At 44.6% G+C, this 20,957-nt stretch overlaps 1 protein-coding gene across 1 annotated transcript in view; it reads right to left on the bottom strand.

Annotated features, from left to right (window-relative positions):
- Positions 1 to 20,957, bottom strand: part of Gcnt2 (glucosaminyl (N-acetyl) transferase 2 (I blood group)) — a 66,329-nt gene that overhangs the window by 38,409 nt on the left and 6,963 nt on the right. The window lies entirely within an intron of this gene.

Genomic DNA, 20,957 nt, shown 5'->3' on the forward strand with positions numbered 1-20,957 from the left:
CAGTATTTGAACACCTAGGTACCGAATCTCCTTTAACGCCAGGATGCCATCAAATAGGTGGTCATTTTATAAAACTTCTGGGATTCTCTAGTCCCTTTCCCACACACCCAACTCTTCCACTTCCGGGTCTCTGAAGAAAGAACAAATGTTTCTGTGCCTTTGTAAAATTCCTGGAAGTATCAGTCATTGTGACTCAGGGAAACCAGGAAGAGCAGGTCTGGTTACAAGGCTTGGAATTCTCTTAGCTTACCTGTGCACCCCGTGGCCAGACAGCTCATGGGGAATGCGGAGGTCTGGGGGTAAAGGGCTAACCAAGGCTGGTCCCATGGATAGGTTTCTAAGCAGAATGCATCTGAGGACTTCGGCATCTGCTCCAGTCAGGAAAATGCTGGGTGCCTAAAGCAGCAGCCATCATGTCTCCTTCCTCCCTGACCCCGTTTTTGTGCCCTTCACCATTCACTGTACACCAATAGCTACCCATGACCCATCAAGATTGATCTGGAATGGTCAAGAAAGATTTGCAATGCTGACAGACAGGAACCTCTGAGATCATCAAACATAATTTCTTTGATTTACAGTTGAGGAAACCTAGGATGGTCTTCCTCCCTCCACCTCTCAACAGACCACTGGGCCCACATCCTCTCTAACTCCTCTGGTCCCAGACTCCTCTCTAACTCCTAAGCTCCAACACAGACCAGGGAGAAGTTTCCTGCCTCTGAAAACAACAGGTCCTCCCTCTAAGAGATGGCAGATAAAAATGCCTAACTGCAACTCCTATTTCACAAGGTTGTCTGACTGATTAGATGAGATTTCTTAGAATCGCACACCTTAGAAGGAAGCTGGCCACTGGATGAGTGTGAATTCAGAAAGTGTTGCCTTTGTTACCCTTTCTCCTCTTTTGAAAAAAAATAACCTGTATTTCTTTTTTACTATTTTAATAAACTCCTGTATTTATTTATTCAATGTATATGAGCACACTGTCCTTGACACACCAGAAGAGGGCATCAGATCCCATTACAGATGGTTGTGAGCCACCATGTGTTTGTTGGGATTTGAACTCATGGCCTTCGGAAGAGCAGTCAGTGCTCTTAACGGCTGAGCTATCTCTCAAGCCCTAGCCTGTATTTCTGATCCTGCTAAGGAACCGATACTTTGATTTCTGTTCTTCTATTTTTTCAGACAGGGTTTCTCTGTATAGCCTGAGCCGTCCTGTAACTCACTCTGTAGATCAGGCTGGCTTTGAACTCAGAGATCCACCTGCCTCTGACTCCCTAGTATTGTGATTAAAGACTTGGGTTAGAAGATTAAGGAACTGAATAAGCCTTCCTGTCTTCTAGAAGGTACTCAATGTGGTTATGACGAGAAATACACACTAACCATAATGTGATAAATCCATATGGGACTAAAAGTGTTCGTCACCAGTGCCCGGCTTGATTTCTGTTCTTAATAATGTAAAAGAAAACATTTACCTGAAGGCTTTTAATTGGGCTAATTAATCCCCACAACTCACACCTTACTCTTAACAGGGTGTGGCAGTACAAACCTGTAACCACAGCCCTTGCAAGGCTGAGACAGAAAGATTGTAAATTCCAAGCTCTAGGCTTAGCCCAGGCTACAAATGAGATCCTTTCTCAGAAAAACGAATCAAGAGGCAGAGGCAGGCAGATCCCTGTGAGTTTGAGACCAACCTGGTTTACATAGAACGTTCAAGGACAGTTGGGCTGCATAGAGAAAGCTCATCTCAAGCAAACACACACACACGCACACGCACACACAAAGCTATTTAAAGGGAATACCTGAATAGACCATTCTGACAGCTTTATTCCTTTATGTAAAATATAGCATTGGCTAGGCTGTGGCTAATGGCAAAGGGGACGTTAGAGGTTCCAGTTTTATTCCTTTCCTTTGTCTCAACCTGATCTTACACAGGGAGTGCTGGAGGATGCCAAAGTAAAGTGAATACAAGAATTTGGGGGTGGAGGTAGAGTTGAAGCTGGGGTGTTGCCCCATGATTTATGGTTTAAAGCCATGATAAACTCCCTGGCCCTGTGCGCCAAACCAAAACTATACCTCAGCAGCCATTTCTGCAGTTTGCCCTGGCATGCCTGCCCTAGCTCTGATGGACTGAGAGGAATCTGTGATATCTTTTTATTGGCTAGCCTAAGGAATGGGTTTGTTTTGCCTGGTCTCCGTGGTAACCGAGCAGGCATTTTTTTTCTCCCTTCTAGCAAATGATTGGGAGAGCAGAGCTATTAACTTCCAACAAGGACATTATTCCTGCTCTGTTCACTCTAGTTGGATATAACTACTAAAAGCTGTCCTCAAGTGAACATTTTGTATCCTGCCTCTCTGTGCCTCAGGAAAACCTTTATGGTCACAAAGACACAGAAGAAGGCTAAATGAACAGTGCACTTGATTGGGCCCACCCACCAACAAAGAACTGAGCAATCATAGCCTGAGGTGGAACCAAAAGGACTTCTCATTAATCTTATGGGGACTTTAAGGAAGGCAGAACAGGATTGGGACTCTGGGTGTGGTCCTTGGCTATAGGACCAAGGTAATGTTTATTTACTAACTAACATAGTATTGCATATGTACAGCACAGTATTGTTACTCGGTACATTCCCATGCTACATCACAGTAGTTTACATTGCTCAGTTACCATCATTTCTCTGGTAGGAGCCCTCTCTCTCCTTGCTGGTTACTCTGAAGGGTAGAGTTAATTGGTTTTGATCATGGCTGCTCTACCGTTACTGTACAGCACAAGCACACTTCCCAGCCAGACTCTACCCGGGCACGGGTTAAATCCTGCATGACCTTGTTCAAGATCACTCTATCCTGTTCTGCATAGAAGGCTTCAGCTGCATCTGTCCAGCAACTTCTAAATCTTCCACTGAAAAGGTCAGAAAGTAAGAGAAAAATTATCCTGCGAGCATAACAGTAATCAGGAATTATGGGTAGGCCTGAGCTCTCCTGAGCACAGGGGTGTGAGAGAGCATGGTGATGGCGGAGGCAGGAAGGCAAGGCAGTAAACTGGCAGATGCAACTACCACCCGGCCAAGGTGTGTTGACACCGGAGGAGGGGGAAATGATAATCTTCACCACCTCTTCTGCAAAGCAAGCAGCTCAACCGCCATATTAGTGTCTAACACCATGGGGAACCAGGGACCTTATATTGAAGCAGTTCATAAGCTTTCAACATTTTATCAGATAATTAATAGATTTTAAAATCAAAGTGCAAACACACACACACAGAGAGAGAGAGAGAGAGAGAGGGAGAGAGAGAGAGAGAGAGAGACAGAGACAGAGGCGTTCGTACTTGGTCCCCTAGATGATGAGTTTACTATGCACTACTTATGCATTAAACTCAGGCAGCTTTGGTCTCTTTGGAAGTGTTTATTAACTCTTGCATACCATCACAACAAACATTCTCATAGCCATACAGGATTGTGATACTGGCCAATAGGGACCTATTGTGAGCAACAGGCCCAAGAATAAAACAGGTTCGATTTCAAATTCACTTGAGATCATTTGTATTTCAAATAACCACCACGGTTTCAGCTCTGCTTATATGAGCCAACGCCAGTTTTGAATTCTCCTATGTAACCCAGGCTGTCTTTAAACTCAGCAATCTTCCTGACTCAGCCTCCTGAGACCTAAGATTACACTTGTGTCTGGCTTCCATGTCTCCTTCTAAAGCCCATCTTGCTACTTTGTAAGACCAACACCTTAAGTCTTTACAAAGACAGGGAAATTACTAGCTGTGGAAGGACTTGGAAACCGTGAAGCTCAACACCAGCAGGTCTGGATCAACGCTAGATGTTCCTCTGAAAAGAGTCCCAGTACAAAGGCTAAAATAGAAATACAAACAGATACAATATTCTGCACATTTTGTTAACAAAAAAAGAAAAAAAACAAACAGTTCTCTTCTTTCCTGAGAAAACAACAGCAGATGCTCCTGGGACCTACTCTTGAAATGTCACAGATGTTTCAGCACTGGCCTCAGGGGACCATGGTTGCTTCCCTGGACTGTGGTAGCAGCCTGGGGACAGGCCACAGGGATCATGAAGGCAAGGGTGAAGACAAGGAATGGATTCCCATCGCCAAGCTGGGATCCTTAGTCCCAAGAATGTAAAGAACAAGTCCCTGGTGGGAACCAGTCTTTTCTCGCTGTTCATCAGGGAGTCTAAACATTATTGGTTTTTTCCGGTGGGTACCCCTCAAGGGTGAGGTTTGAAGATGAGGCTGGAGTGGAAGCAAACTCATACTGGCCATTAAACTAGGTTCAAGACTTAGTCACCACTGGAAACTAAAGTGGTCATGGTGGTCTAGATATTAAATACTCTACCTTGGTCAAGACCTCCACTGATCCTGTGCAGACAGGCTGCTAAGATGACAAGGTCATTAGGTTCTATCCCATCCTATGATAGATGGCAGACCTCTGGGCTGCTTCTCCTCATCCTCTTCTGTGTCTAAGAAGCTGATGCTGATTGCTGGTTTTACCACTTTGGCAGGGCTACACTGACAACTGGGTGACTTCACCAAGGACATTTATGATGCTATCTCCAAGACATATAGCCAATTGACCCCTGACCTCTGAAAAGATCATCCTTCGTTCATCAAATCTCTCTATCAGGAATTCATTGACCATCATCTGAAAGCCCATCAGAGTCCCTGTGCACAGGGCTTATGATTCACATTTATTTTTGTTGCTGCTGTTGTTTTGTTTCTCCTGCATCCCAGGTTGACCTTGAACTCACTATGAAGCCAAGAACATGTATCTATTTCTGATCCCTTCACGTATATTTTCTAAGAGCCTGGGCAAGTACTCTACCGACTGAGCTATATCCCCAGGACCTCTCTAGAGTCTTATATGAGAAAGATCAAGTGAGCGAAGCTTGTTTTTAAACCACCACCACCAACAAAACCCCACAGTTTTGAAATATGTCTAATAATTTTTTTGTGTGTAGTACTGAGCAATGAACCCAAGCATGCTAGGGAAACAGTCTACCGCTGAGCTACTCCTCAGCCCTGCTGTATTTTTTTAGCTAATCATTTTGTGCTTAAGAGATTAAGGCTTGTGTTACCTAGAAAACTCACAACCGTGATCAAACATTTTCTTCAAAAATTCTAGGCAAAATGCGCTCATCCTACCATACCGGTCGGCAATGTCCTTTCTATAAGGGCCAGGGGGTAAATATTTTAAGCTTGTAGATAACTCATTCGTTCATTCATTCATTCATTCATTCCCTTGCTGTCACTCCACATTGCTGCTGTAGCACAAATGTGACTAAGTCACACTACAACTGTCTCGCAGCAAAGCTGGAGGGTGGAGACACTGAAATCCCAAAGTAACGTAACTCTTCATGCCATGAAGCAGTCGGTTCTTTAGATGCTGTTCTCAACTGATTGAAAAGCAAAGCAGGACTGGAGAGACGGCTCAGCATTAAGAGCATGGGCTGTTTGTGTAGAAGATCTAGGTTCTAGTCCAGCACCCACATGACAGCTCACAACTGTCTGTAACCTCAGTCCTAGGGAATCTAATGGCTTCTTCTGGTCTCCACAGGCAGCAGTTACATACATGGTATATAAATATACATGTAATCGAAACATTCATATACATAATTTTTTTTTTGGGTTTTTCGAGACAGGGTTTCTCTGTGTAGTCCTGGCTGTCCTTGGAACTCACTCTGTAGACCAGGCTGGCCTCGAACTCAGAAATCCGCCTGCTTCTGCCTCCCAAGTGCTGGGATTAAAGGCATGCACCACCAGTGCCCAGCATAAAATTTTTAAAAATTATAATTTCTGAAAGAAAGAAAAAAAAAAAGAAAACTGAAGCCAGGCATAGTAGAGCACGCCTTTAGTCCCAGCACTCAGGAGGCAGAGGTAGGCAGATCTCTCAGTTCAAGGCCAGCCTGGTCTACAGAGTGAGTTCCAGGACAGCCAGGACTACACAGAGAAACCTTGTCTTGAAAAAGCAAACAAATAAACAACAACAGAAGAAGGAATCAGAAATGGAAGAGAAAACAGTAGACAATACGGACCCAGGTCAGAGGAAGGCCACGGGCTAGCTCAGGCTCATCTCTGCCCTCCGTTTTTTAATTTTACTCTCCTAGGCTGCATATTGTCACTTAAATGCTGCTGACATCCACTGTAAAATCTACATCTTTCCTCTGCACGAAAGTGTGAAGTGCTGGAAACCTTGATTACCCTCATATAACCTCAGGGAAGCCCGTTTGACGGCCCACAGTGCTGGATGGAGGAAGAGTTTTGACAAGTAACTGACATTTTTAACCTCAAGTTCCTCCTCTGTAGGATGAAGATAGCAGAGGTCGCTGTGTCAATGGTGGGGATTAAATGGGCCAGCGTGCATAAAAGCACATGCATATGCACACCCTGGCTTCTAAGGGGGTGACCAAAGACTCAAGAGTGGACATGTTTGTTTGGCTAGCGCTGGACATGTCAGGGCTGAGTCTGATGCTGCCGTTATGCTTGATGCCCCCTGTATGCCTTGGTTTCCTTTTTTCTTTTTCTATAAAATATTAAAAACACAGTTGGATGGGCTTGGAGAGATGGCTCAGTGGTTAAGACCACTTAACTGTTCTTCCAAGGGACAGTTCTATTCTCAGTACCCACATGGCAATCCACAAGTACTTGTAACTCCAGAACCAAGGGATCCAACGGCCTCTTCTGGCTGCTGCTGATACCACATATGTGGTACAGAGGCACATACACAAACACACATACATATATGTTTAAAAAATACGATTAGTCTTATAGGCCTATTACAAGATTGAAATAGGCTAGCACAGCACAGTGTAGTGACACAATTTGCAGCCCTCAATGTGCCTTAGTTTCTCTATTATTAAATTTAATTGGAGAGTGTGTGTTTATTTTTTGAGACAGGATCTCACGCAGCCTAGTCCAGACTTGGACTTTACTATGTTGTTGTGGCTGGCCTTGAACTCATGATTCTCTTGACTGGTCCCTCCTCCTACCAATGACAATCGGTGTGTGTCTCCAATGCTCGGCCAAGGCTTCCAATTAAAAAGGGCAAAAGTCTAGGAAAGCAATAATGGCATCTGTGTAGAAAGCCGCCGGAGTCTTCTCCGTCTATAATCCTGCCTGCCTATAGCTTCCTCTTTCAGAAACACTTGGCTGCTTCCTTAGCCAGCCCTACTGGGGAGCAGTGTTTGCTAGCTTTGCCAGCTGTAATTTACCTAAACAAAAAACAAACCCAGCAGAGAACAGGAAACTTCAACTGTTATATGTGTCTACTTAGTTACATTTCAAAGAACATCATAAGTAACTATTTGTTTTTTGATACAATTTTTATCTGACCTCTGATGTCTCCTTTGGGAGAAAACAACAACAAAAACTTGCAAATTCATGAGACAAGTCTCTCCAGACCTATCTAGGTCTAAATCTGCACGGTTTGTGGGTCTCTTCTCACAACAGCTACTTTAAACTGGCTCCCAGACCCACAGAGGTTTCAGTTAATTGGGTGTGTTTGTTTGTTTGTTTTACTGTATTGGTATTGGGAACCGAATCACTGTCTCCTACAAGGTAAGCATGACGTCTCCACCAAGCTCCAACCAGACTGGGAGAGGAGACATTTTACAACATTTACAACATAGCCATCGCCAGAAGCCTGTATCTCCAGGATCCTATTGTCTACACATTTCCAAATAAATGGACACACAACTAGAGAGCCGTTTGCTTTTGCTCGACGTCTAACTTTAATAAGCCTATGAACTTTCTGACTTGGGTTTTAGTTTACTCAATCCACTTTTTCTGAACAGAGCCTGTCACTTGCTTGAATTTAGACAGTTTATTAGGACAGAGTTTTTGGGCAAATCACCAAATTCAGGTATTTCTTTTGCTCCCTTGGAAAATTATAGCTGACACAAACTTGCCTGCAAGATATGCCCTTCCTGTACAAGTACAGTATCTGATTCTCGACTGATTGAACTGGTTTTTGTTTTAAGGTGCTGGTCCAGGGAACAGAGATATCTAAATTTTTTTTGTCACAATGTATTTCTTTTTTTTTCTTTCTTTCTTCTTTTCTCTTCTTCCTTTCTCTCTTCTGTAAATAAGAACATTTCCTCCAGTTTCAAAGTTGCTATACTTGAAGTCGCTAATGTTTAAAATGAACATAATTAGCCAGGAATCTTATTTTGCCTAAGACAGTGAAACTGTGTCTCCATTACCATTTGCCTATTACGTCAGAACTTCTTCTTCATCCGTCTGGAAGCTTGCCTATCTGTACTGTCAGGAATTGCTGAGCTGCAGGAGAAAGCTTTTATGACCTGCCAGTGGGGCACAGAGTAGTTATCACAAGAGGCATCACTGAGGAGAACAGAGAGAGATCTGAGGTGCCAATTCTGGCCTGAAACTATGTAGCTAAGGATAACCTTGAACTTCTGGCCTTTACCTGCTGAGAGCTAGGTTACATGTGTCTGATACCTTACCGGTATATACAGCCCTGGAGACCAAACCCAGGGAGTTGTGCATCTCCTAGCAACTGAGCTACATCTTCATCCTAATTCTTGATTTCGACATGCCTTGGAAAGAGATGAGTTGGAATGGGTCAGAGTCTCAGGGTAACCAGGTATCCCTGTTTGTTTTTGTCCTTGACTGAGGAAATTCTCAGAACACATGGTATTCGATGCTAAAGCCTGGTAAGTCCTAGGCAAACTGGGAAGAACTAGGTCTCTCTGGGTACCATTGGCTCCATCCGCTCCCAGATGGAGAGTCATTGCTGAAGGGTATTACTGATTATTAAATAGCTAGTAATTGATCAGCATGAAAGAGAAAGAAAGCCTCAAGCTGTTGTTGACAAGGCTGGCCAAAGAACCAAACGGGCACCGAGTCTACAGCACACAGGACTATGTGCCCCTCTTCACATTTCTCCAAACCAGTGAGGTGTGAGGCAGAGCGATTAACATTCCCAGGCTAGGTTCCCAGGAACCAAGAAGAGTGTGCCTAAACCAAGCTAACTAGCTATAAATTCCTTCCCTCGTGGACATGATGTTTTAGTCACAAATGATGAGAAAACCAAAAATATGACAATTATCATAAATGATACCATATCCATACCCCCTCTTGTTCCAGTACGTGTGAATTAGAGAGGTTTTGCAATGTTGTATGGCATTAATTTTAAAGGGGGGGATGAATTTATGAATGGGAATGTTTTTTCTAAGATGGTCAGGAAGTGGTAAGAGGCTCAAAAAAAAATCAGTTTATAGGACAGACCCATCAACCATTCATTTTGTCTCTCTGGTTCAAAATTTGCAAATCTGTGCATTAGGTTTGGAATGAAATGCATTCTGTGACTCCCTTTGGCTTGAAATCCATCATCAATCCCATTTTCAGCACACAGAAGAGGCTGTTTTTACAGGGAAGTTGTAATGAGAAGCTTGGTTTGGATTGAGGGATTGCCAGCAGAAGTCCAAAAAAAATTATCAGATAATAGAATAGAGATAAACCAAAAAGGCTGTGGATGGGTGTAGAGAGCAGCTGGCTCTGGCACCAACTGTGTGGAGAACAAAAGCCAAGCAGGGAGCGGTGAGCCCTGTCCTGGCCCTGCCAGGGTCTAGGGAAGGCAGCTGCTACGTGGGAAACCAGAGAAAAGCTGGAGTTCGACGCAGAGGTCTTTCTTCTACAGAACCCTAAGATCGAGAAGGATCTCAGACTTGGATGGAGTACAGCCCAATGAAGGAGGAGTTACTCGAAGACTGGGGTGTAGAAAGATGGCTATAGAAGAGGTCAAACTGGAAGTGTCTGGAGAAGAGATAGGCTGACCTTTGCCCAAAGCTAAAACCATTTCAGTCAACCTCAGCCTCTTGCTCCCTTTGGAAAGAACCACATGGTCTCCTCCCAGACCTTCACAGTTAAATTTTGATCTTTTTCCCATCTAGCTGAAGAGAAAGACCATTCGGAATGGAGATTGTAGAAGAGCAAGGTTCAGAACGAGAGATTCCATCTCACAAACTCCACCCTACTCTTTCCGAGGATCGCCACACTGTGGGGACGCGCAAGGTCAACGCGGCTGGAAACAGCTTTCTGCCACTAGTGGCTTTGCCCTGAAGCAGCCTAAGAAAAGAAATCACACGCTTTGTGTATGGCAAGAGAGGTCTCTGACTAGGTCTGCTGTGGAGAATCACATTACAGGTAGCATTTAACCTTACCAGATAAAAGCCTGACGACGTGAATCTGACCTCAGTTCCATCCCTGGAACCCATGTGTAAAGCATGCAGTTGTGGACTACTGTAATCCAGTGCTGCTTCAGTGGAGAAGCGGGGCACACTCGAGAACCAGCCAGAAGCCTTTGGCCCAGTGTAAGGAGCAGAGAAGCCCCGAGTGAGTGGAGAACTCTGAGATCCACTGTCCTATGGTAAATTGGCAAAGCTACGGACAGGGCAGGCTCAAGGGGAATGGTAAAGGTCTCCTTGGAAGTCTGGGCAACCTTAGATCAGAGTGTATGCAAAGACTTACAAGCTGCTTCCTCCTCTAGGATGTTTACTGCTTCAGAGTGCTTCCCTACAGAGGCCTCCTGTGGAGACTAACCAAGCCCCAAGTCCCTACAGCTGTTTTTACTGAACTTGCTGAGGTTCCTCACCGCAGGGGTTAGAAAACCACACCAGATCCCCGCTTTAGGCACCGGTCCTTTCTTCATTGCCTCACTGGCCCCAGCCAGGGTTCCAGGACCCAAGCAGCGTGGTGAGCAGTAGGCACAGCCTCAAGGTTGCAGCACAGGAGAAAATTCTAGAGAGACCCTGCTTCAGTAAAGTGGAAGGTAAGGACTGCCTCCCAGAAGTTTTCCTCTAACCTTCATACACACACACACACATACACACACACACACACGCACACACGCACACTCACACACGATCTATTTCAATTCTTGTTCAAGGGAGGGATTACGATGATGTATATTTGACGCATACCGCCAGAATTCCAGTATGAACACCATGCCATCTTGAACCCACAGTAATGCTTACTCCCGGGATTCCAAACGCAACCTGGCCTATGGGGGTGGGGGTGGGGGGAAGAAAGGATAATGCAATGAATGCAGATTTGCTTCAACTACATACAGCTTTCTAAGGATTAAAAAATTGTCTGCTGCAAGACTCCAGATTAAAGGCAGGGGTGTACCAAAATGATAGCAATGTTGGACCTTCTAAGAACCACCAAAAGTCTTTTCCTCACATTCCTGAACCAGGTTCCTTGGAGTTCCCCATCCCCCACCATGCCTTCAATGACTCAGTGCCAACACCCTACCCCCACCCCTAACAGCAATACAACACATTTCCACTGTTGCAGTATTTTCCCTACAAACCTGATCCATACACCATGCAAAGCCCACCATCACAGCCTGGCCTGCCGCCGCCTTCATCCCCTCTCATAAACAGCCATTTTTGCATGCCCTACCCCCCCCATAAATCTCTTGCATGATGTTTGTTTTGTGGTGTTTTTTTTTAAGTGGCATTCTTTGGCCCCCTATAAATACTCTGTTGACACAAAACCCTTTCATGAGTGCCTTTGGCCAACTTCTGGCTCACCAATTGCTTGGCCCTTCTTTCATCACTGGCACTCAGTAAATGATCCCTCTCAGTCAGTGTGAACACACCCCTGAACCCAAGAAGGTCTGTTGAGCATCTGGCATCCCCTGTGGTACTCTTGGAGGCGGAGGTACCCCAGCCACCGTCTTTAAGGCTATGGTTCACTAGCCCCACTCCTGACCCTTTCCCTTGGGTGTCACTTAATTCCTCAGCTTGGTTCTGGGCTCAATCCAAAGTCCTAGTACCAGGTATCCAGCCTCCTCTGGCTATCTGCCCTGACCCCTGTAGACTGTGGTGATAACCCACCGAATGGCTTGTGTCTTCCCTCAGGTCCTTCCTGAGTCCTGGGAATACCTTTGACTCCAGTGACATTCCCTGGCCCCCATCCAGGAAAACAATGTCTTCCATACCCTCTCATCCCCTTTAGGATACCTCTTAGCCTCCAGCCTCTCCACCTGGCTCCCCCCACCCCCAAAGGGCCCCAAATGTATTCGATTTTACAATCAAGTTTGGCCTCAAGTTTCCCTTAGATAGCCAATCCAAATGGCCTCCTAATGGCACCCTACATTCCAATATTATTTGGGACCTTTAAAAATACCACTGCCCTAGCCCCCACCCCAACCTCTGAAATACTTTTTAGACAGGAAACCCTTTCTGAAAGGTCATTTCTTACATTTCACGATAGTTTAACGCCATGAAAAAGTGCAGCTTTATAGCCTAGATGGATTCTTCCAACCATTAGCCTTTGATTTCCTACCGACTGTTCGTTTTTTGCTTCTTCAGGGCACAATATGGCTTAGCAAGTAGTAAGCACAATGTATTAGCTACTTCTCTATTGCTGCGATAAACACCCTGACCAAGGAAACTTCCAGAAGGCAGGGCTTATTTAGAGTTTACAGTCCCAGAGGGATTGGAATCCATTTCCCAAATAAACAGTGGAGGAAGTAAAGCTCTGAGCGAATGAAGGGCACAGCCATGTCAGGAACTAATGCCTCAGCCTCACAGGAGTGGCAAAGGCTTCCCCAGACGAGGTGAGAGAGACGGCCAAGCCTTTCTCGGGTCAAGAGCAAATGTTGATAGTGTGTGTGGAAAATATCCACTGTACAATTCTCTTCTCGGATGGTGACGGCCTGAAGACGGCTTCCTGACAGAGACTGCTCTACCAAGATTAGCCAAACCTGACTCCTAGTTCAACTGTAGATGATAACTCTGCCTCCTTGTTTATCTCCAGTAATAACTGTCTGTATGCAATAACCCCGCATCTCTGTTCAGCTGTATACAGTAAACAGACTGAGCTTCTGGAGTGCGACGGCGTATCTCTTAGAGAGTCCAGACCACCCACATAGCACAAAAACTTGTGACAACTTCCAGAAACGTTTAGAATCAACAAATGCTTTTCCCAGAGCTAAGCCTCAGTGGAAATATGTCCAGGGTATTAGACTATTCTGAAAGAGTACATGGCCAGAAACCATCTGGTGGGTCTGAAGGCAGTCCGCTTATGAGGCTGAGAGGGCCTGAGGTAAGGGCAGCAGTTACAAGAACCCGGAACACACTAGATATCCTTCACAGACAGATGCATACAACGAGCTGGTTAGATGAGAGGAAGGGAACAGCAAGTCCTGGGCAGAGAGAGCTGGGCCACCAGCAACAGCGGTAGTGACTAAAGAAATGAGTTTGTGAGGGGGAGGTTGATGGAAGGGACAGTCCGCCAAGTAGGTATGAGTAGGAGACTGAAAACGGGCACCCCAAAAGCAAGGAGAAACACAGGGCAGGGATGAGCGAGCTTTGCATGGTTTTAGGGATGTACTGCCAATGTCAGGATCAACGAAGATGTAAGGGACAGTGATCAACAATGATGTAAGGGACGGTGACCAACAAAGATGTAAGGGACAGTGATCAACAAAGATGTAAGGGACAGTGATCAACAAAGATGTAAGGGACAGTGATCAACAAAGATGTAAGGGACAGTGATCAACAAAGATGTAAGGGACAGTGAGGGCCAAATGAGAAACTGAGAAACAGGTTTGAGAAATGTGCTTTTAAGTCTGCATTTCCTTTGCTCCAGTTTCCCTGAGAACAGTTGTGCTAAACTCAACTGGTATCCCAGAGTCCTTTCAAATACTGGTGACGAAGAATACCCAAAGGACAGAATTGTCCATTTCTGGGGACATTTCCCAAGGAGGGACTAGCCAAAGCATGAACTCTGACACACTTGGCAGCGTGACAGTCGGATCATGTGATCTTCCAGTTGTACCTCAGTCTCACAACAGATTCGTAATTCAAAAACAGCTAGCGTCTGTCTTTCTCTTCCATAGATTTATTTCTATGTACTTTTTTTTTTGTTTTAAATTTTATGTGTATGGATGCTTTGCCTGCAGGGATTTCTGTGCACCACTTGCATGCCTGGGGCCGGGGAGACCAGAAAAGAGCATTGGATCCTCTGGAGTCACAGACTGTGCCATGTATGTGCTGGGACCAGAACCTCAGTCCTCTGAACCTGGGTCCTAGCAGCCAGAGCTCTTAACTGCTGAGCCATCTCTGTTTAACACTTTTTCCCATCTCGCCTTCTTAAGTAAAAACAGCTTCTAGTGGGAAAATAACTGTAACAACAACTCCAGAAGAAGGAGTCTACAAATTGCCTTATGGACACAACGCATTGGATTGCATGGAAAAATATAATGAATTTTCCCCTGGTGTTGGCAATTGCTAGCTGCTCTATACATTCAGTGAATCAAATCGTCAAAGCAGTTTATACATCCTCACAGGGGCCAGGTGACAAGGTCAGCACATTACTGGGAAACGGTGATGTTAACACTCCTAATCCCTTTGCGACAGTCCCTTGGGGATGTAATACTAAGATGACATGCAGTCTCTCCACTGTTCCAACACAAATTCCCCTTTAATCTTGCTCTAGATGTCTGTTTCTCCTAATGAGCAACAGATGAAGAAGCTAGCTCGAGTTGAGGCTCTCATGCTGTAGGCCTACACTGTGCTTTCACATTAACCAGCGTTGGGATCAGACCACAGCGTAGTGATAAGCAGAGTCCTTGCCTTTCTCTGGACCCCCAGCCTCACGGAGTACAATGCAGGTCACGCTGGGATGGTCCCCACCGTTTACGTTTACGTAAAATCTGGGCATGGGCACACACCTGTACTGTTAGTACTTGGAAAGCTGAGAAAGGCGGGACAGGAGTCTGAGGCTAGCCTAGATGAAAAATGATGGATCAAATGGTAAGTAAATAAATCTACATAAAAGTGTATGCACACTGTCCTGTTCCCCAATTCACACTTTTCTCCTGGAGAGAGGGAGGAGGTTTGAAAGCTTATGAAGCTCATAGAAACTTAACGAACTCTTAAGATCCCTCTAGAATGTTGTAGAAACAGTAAATGGCTGCTACAGGAGAAGAGAGTCTTCAACTGTGTAGGTTCTGCAAGTTATACAGGAAATCCAGGGGCACAGCTTTCAGGCTAACTCATGGTAACAGTTCCTATGTTCCTGGAAGTAACTTTCTTCAAGTAGCCCTTTATCCACTCTTCTGCTTGAATGGAATCCTTTCTCTGGGGTGCTTTGAGTCTATCTGGAGCGAATAGGTGTTTCTGTGTCCGTCCTTTAGAAAAAGTCCAGCAACCCATCATCATCTGGTTGTGTGTATGCAGGTGACATGAAGGTAAATCTCCACTGTAAGAAGCGTGCTTCCGTATCAGTGGTTGTGGTCTCTCTAAGGAAAGCTGAGCATGAGCAGTTGCTGCCTAAGACCATTCAAGACAGTAGTAATGTGAGACTGACAGCCGGAGCGCGGGAGCCCCAAGGAGGGAGAATGAGAACAGGCTTTCTAAATGTGAGTCTAAGTTGCATCTTAAAAGAAAAAACATTTGCCAGTCAGGTGTGGGGGAGACAAAAAGAACATTCTAGAACATCCTATCCTAGCAAGGAACTGCACGGATTGTGACAGGAACGCAGGATATGGCACAGCTGGGACCCATGAGGTGTCTGATAGAGCTAAAATATAAAAAGAACAGGGCACAGACAGAGGAGGCACTGGAAAGTCCACAAGCCAGATGGCAGTGAGCATCGTGGGCCCAGCAGGCTAGGATTTCACACTGTAGGAGTGGCTGCATATGGAGAGGAGAGACCATGTGACAAGAGATACCTTTATTAAGGCCATTCTGTCACTGGAGGGTAAGCCAAAGTGCCCTGGAGAGGTGAGATTGCTTAGCAGATAAAGGCATTTGTCCCATTAGACTGATGCCCAGAACCCACAGTTGAAAGACAGAACGTCATGACTATAAGTTGTTCTCTGACCTCCACCTTTGTGCCGTGGCACACGCACACCCACACATGGTAAAAGTGGAATATAAGTTATTATTTTTTAAGTGGAGGCAGGATTAGAAGACATGTCATTGTAAGAGAGAGGAACTCAGTAGCTGCACTGGCTACTTCCTGGCTCTCACCACAGACACTCCGAAGTCCCTATTCTCTCTGCCTGTGACTTTTTGCCCAAGGGTGTGCTCTCATTTGGAGATGCAGATAGCATGCTATCCTTTCTAAGAAGCTGTGGTAACACCCACCTAATCTAAAAAATGCCCTTTCAAGTCTGGAGGGATGGCTCAGTGGTTAAAAGCACTGGCTGATCTTTCAGAGGACTCCGGTTCAATTCCCAGTACCCACACGACAGCCCATAACTGTCACTCCACTTCCAGGAAATCTCTCTTATGACAAGAAAAAAAATTTTTTAAGCCCTTTCATACCTCTAATGCTCTTGCTTAGCTTCTAGGATTTTCTAGAATAGTCACTCCATGAGGCAGGAGCTTCATGTGACATACTCATGACTAAACTCTAGAACGGCATCCAGCTCTACATGTATCTACTGACCCAAGTCTCCATTTAGCACCTCTAAGCCAAAGCTTTTAAATCTTAGGTCCTCTCAATACTAGCAAGAGACCACAAGTGGAGAATTCTACCATGAAAATTTGTGCACCAAATTGTTAAAACTACTGTAAAAAATTTTAAATGGCCTCAAGGCCATGTATGTATATGAAATATACGTGAATTTCAAGTTTGGATTTGAGTCCTAGCTTTAAGACATACATTATGCCCGTTCAAGGATTTTAAAATTTCTAAAATCTGAAACATTTCTGGATCCAGAGAGTTCAAGTGTGGGGTACACAAGCTGGACTGCTGTTAGCACAAACAGTAACACATCAGCCCTGGTGTAATTAAACCCTCACTATGTATTTGACATATATTGGTTTCCTCATCTTACAGACAAAGAAACTGGGACATAAAAGCTCACTAACTGGCCAGGCAGTGGTGGCGCACGCCTTTAATCCCAGCACTTTGGAGGCAGAGGTAGGTGGATTTCTGAGTTCGAGGCCAGCCTGGTCTACAGAGTGAGTTCCAGGACAACCAGGGCTACACAGAGAAACCCTGTCTCGAAAAACCAATACAAACAAAACAAAAACAAACAAACAAAAAACCTGGCTAACTTATCCAAGGTCACACAACTTGCATATAGCAGAACCCAGATTCAAACTTTGGGATATGGGGTGTACGCTCTTAGCACGTGAGCTAAACCTGCTCTCTAAGACCAAACTTGACAAATGGTGTATGTGTGGCTGGGGCTGAAAGACCCAGGACTCAGACTTGTTAACTCTCTGAATTGGAAACCTGAGTCCCAGACAAAGCCAAATCCCTATAAGTGAGGTCAAGAGGCAGTGGAAGAAATCTTGTGAGTAGAATTCATGACTAAATTCTCTGTTAGAATCCCCTCTAGGATAGAGGATATGCTATACTGTAAAACCATGCCAGGAAGTTTGGTGAGTTGGGCACACACCTGAGGCTTAGGTGACTCCCAGCTCCCTGCCACACTCCTAACTTGTCATGCTTCTCACATAAAAGAGACTAAGCTCAAGACAGAGGTCTCCATGCTAATGAGGTACCTAGAAGCCCGGAGGGTGTAGCCAATAAGCTTTCCTTCCCAGACATTCCTCCCTGTAAAGTTATTTAATCTTAGGCCTGCTGAGTCTCTGGGTCTCGACAGGCTCTACTATACTAAATTGACTGGCATGGTTTTCCGTCCCACACTGTACATCTAGTAGAGGGTAGAGGGAAGCATTTATCTGTGAGGCATGACTAGCTAAGCACCAGTTCTGTGTGCACTGCTTGGCTTCCAGTGTTTAGAGCACAGTGTGTTTATTACTGAGCTGCTTGGAGTTCATCTTCCCATTTGCAAAGCATCGATTTAAGTGCTATGCAACAGGGCAACAGGATTCCCGGGATGATTCTACAGAGACGAAGTGGACCAAAGGCAGATGTTCAGCAAGTGTGCATTTCCTTGCCCTCTCTTGTATCTCTGCTGACATGAAAAAAAGCCAAGATTTCCGAGAAGACGGACCATTAGGAGGAGGAATGGGAAAAACTCTTGTGGGTCCAATTATATAACCATTCCGCAACTTAATAGAATATGAATCTGCACTTTCATTATCTGGACTCTTAGAGTTATTATGATAATTAAATGAAGGATTAATAAAACTAAGTTTGATTTCAAATTAATACACAATGTGTTGTTACTTTGCCTTCCCCGTTTATCATATGGTCCTGTTTACTGGGTATTAAGTATAAGTATACTTGAGGTTTGTCTTTGGACAAGTTATTTATTTATTTATTTTTGGCTAGCATAGAAGGAAATGAATGTCTCTGTGACATTTCATCCGCATATACCATTGTGCACCTGTGTGTATGTTTCCAGGGATCAAACACAGGGTCTTGAGCATCCTAGGCAAGCCCTCTATCACTGTGTCACAGACCAATACCCTTGGTGCTTTATCACTCCTCCCCAGCCATGTTATGCTATACTAAATTTCCTTATCTATACATTGGGAACAGCAGCCCTCTGTTTATAGAACTGTTAAAAGCACAGAAGGAGATCAAGCACAAGAAACCCTCTTGCAAACTAAGTATGTCCGCACACGATGCAGTCATATTGTGCTTATAAGATTTCTTAGCTTTTGGAAGGAGCATTATCCCCTGTGTAGGCTAACTCAATTAAACTCTTGATATGTGTGTGTATGTGTGTGTATATATGTGTGTGAATATGTGCAGATATATGTTTTATATTTAGGGATATGTGTGTGTGTGTGTGCACACATATGTATTGCATATATTTTGGAAGCTTATAAGTTTCCATGTTTTTTGAAACATCCCAAGTGTTAGTTAACGCTTCCCCCTACCTTCTTCTCTGCCCTAACTTTCCCATCCCACTTCCTACTCAAGCGTCCCTTTCCATTCAGGTTGCCGAAGAAGCCAGTGTGTGGGATACATCCCTCCAGTTGTTGATCAGAGATATCCCAGAAACCCTCAAAATAATACAGGATCCTGTCATTGCTCTGGGTTGTTGACAGAACTTAATGGTGAGGTCCTATCGAAAAAGACACCTTTAGTCATGGGACACAGAGAGATCACATTGATACTGACCAGGAAGTTTCCTTCCTGCTGGCTGTCTTTCATAGTATTAGAAGGTACTCTGTAGGCTGCTGAGAGGAAAGGGATTCATCAGTTGTCCTGCTGAGCTGTGACCCCCCGAGAACTACAACAATAATTGACATGTCAGGATATGCTCATGGATACGAACAGAGCGTAAATGTTATAGAGGCAAATCAACCACTTTCTAATGACTTTAAGACCCATTTCCCAGGAAGGAACAGTTGCCTATGACTGTGAATCTGGCTAAGAACCAACCAACGGTTGGGGAGCTCACTGGGCCAGGGGGTGAACCCATTATTTCTTTGTTAAATCGACACAGTATCAAGCTACTCTCGAAATCTTAATTTCTCTTCTTAAGGATAAACGTAGCTCTCAGACCTCATCAGAGACGTTTCTTCGTGCAGTGGAGTACAGAGATTTACAACCGGTCAAAGCGTAGAGAATAAATAGCTGTGGGGTGCTCTGCTACAAATAGGACAATTGCTCTCATCTTTGAATTCCACCAATCGAAATCTCTAACACAAATTCAAAGACACAGCATCTCTGGGACATAATGATTCTACCCATGAACTCACAGCAGCTATGGTGACTGAACAAGACCACCACAAGATCAGGCCAGTCAGCATTCCAGCAAGGACTAGGGAGGGGTGGCTCTGCTGGCCCTGCCTCTCACAAAGGAATTGTTGGCCTGTGAAGGTTTGTCAGACAGGGAGTGTCAATTTTCTTTAAGGATGTGGCTCCTGCTAGGTTGATCATGTTCTGGTGGATTGCCCCAGAACTAGAAGCATATATTGGAGTCTAGGTTTTAAAAATCAAAGCAAACACTGTGTACAACTGGAAGTAGGTAGGGGGGTAAGGAATGGGTCTGGGAGAAGTTAGGGGGAGGAATGGGGTAATTATAATGAAAGTACATTGTTATATGCATGTATGAAATTCTCAAATAATTAAAATAATATATATTAAAAATGAATATTTTCTGAAGGAAAAGGATGCAGTGAAGAGGTCATACCTTTCCCACAAAAATAAATTTCCAAGTTCTAATTTCTGAGGTTGTTAAAGCCCCATAAGTGGTTTCCTTCTAACACCAAGTGAGGACAAGGAGACATCCTACCACAGGAGTATGCTTCTGTCTATCCTGTACCCTGCCACAGTGGCAGTACCCTGCCTTTTGTTTCAGGGTGGGTCAACGACCCAAGAAAGTTATGCCAGCCCTTTTCAGTCCCTGGCTTTATTACTAATGGGAATCTGGACGGAGCAGAACCAATGTGAGGTCCTCCTAGGACCTGCTCCTAGGACGTCAGGAAATGCTCTTCCCTTCCTCCCAGGAAAGCCAAACCAAGTAAAGCTGAAGCTATCTCTGGCCTGTCTGACACTGTGTGGAGAAAATCTGCCCAAGGGAAGCTCAGACATAACAAGACAGAGACTGGGAGAAGCACATCCATGTTGCCCAAGACATGTCTGGTTCTGGCCATTAAAGTCCCAGGCCCTATACCTCTCCCCTCAGACTTGAGGAAATATGGAGGGCCGGCTGGTCTCCTCACGGAAAGAGGGCTCTGCAAGAAAGATACTGAACACTTTGTTTTACCCCTGGTGCCCACCTGATGTGGAAGCCAAGCCAGATCCCTGGGATACACCTCATGAGTTAAGCTCTGGGGTTTATTTAAGCTACTTTGAGCTGAGCTCCTGGCACTCCCAACCTAAAATGTTAACACACCCTCCCAAAGAATGTGTCACCGTTAAACTAGCAAGATAAATCAAAAGTAGGAAATACGCTATTTTTAGAATTTAAAAATATGAGGAGGAAATGGGATCATGTGGTCTCTTGTAAAGTGGAGATCGTTTGACAAAGCAGCATTGAAAAAAATATATATGTATATATATATATGTGTATATATATATATATATATATA

This window comes from Grammomys surdaster, unplaced genomic scaffold (assembly GCF_004785775.1).
Source record: "Grammomys surdaster isolate TR1022 unplaced genomic scaffold, NIH_TR_1.0 137, whole genome shotgun sequence".
NCBI lineage: Eukaryota > Metazoa > Chordata > Mammalia > Rodentia > Muridae > Grammomys > Grammomys surdaster.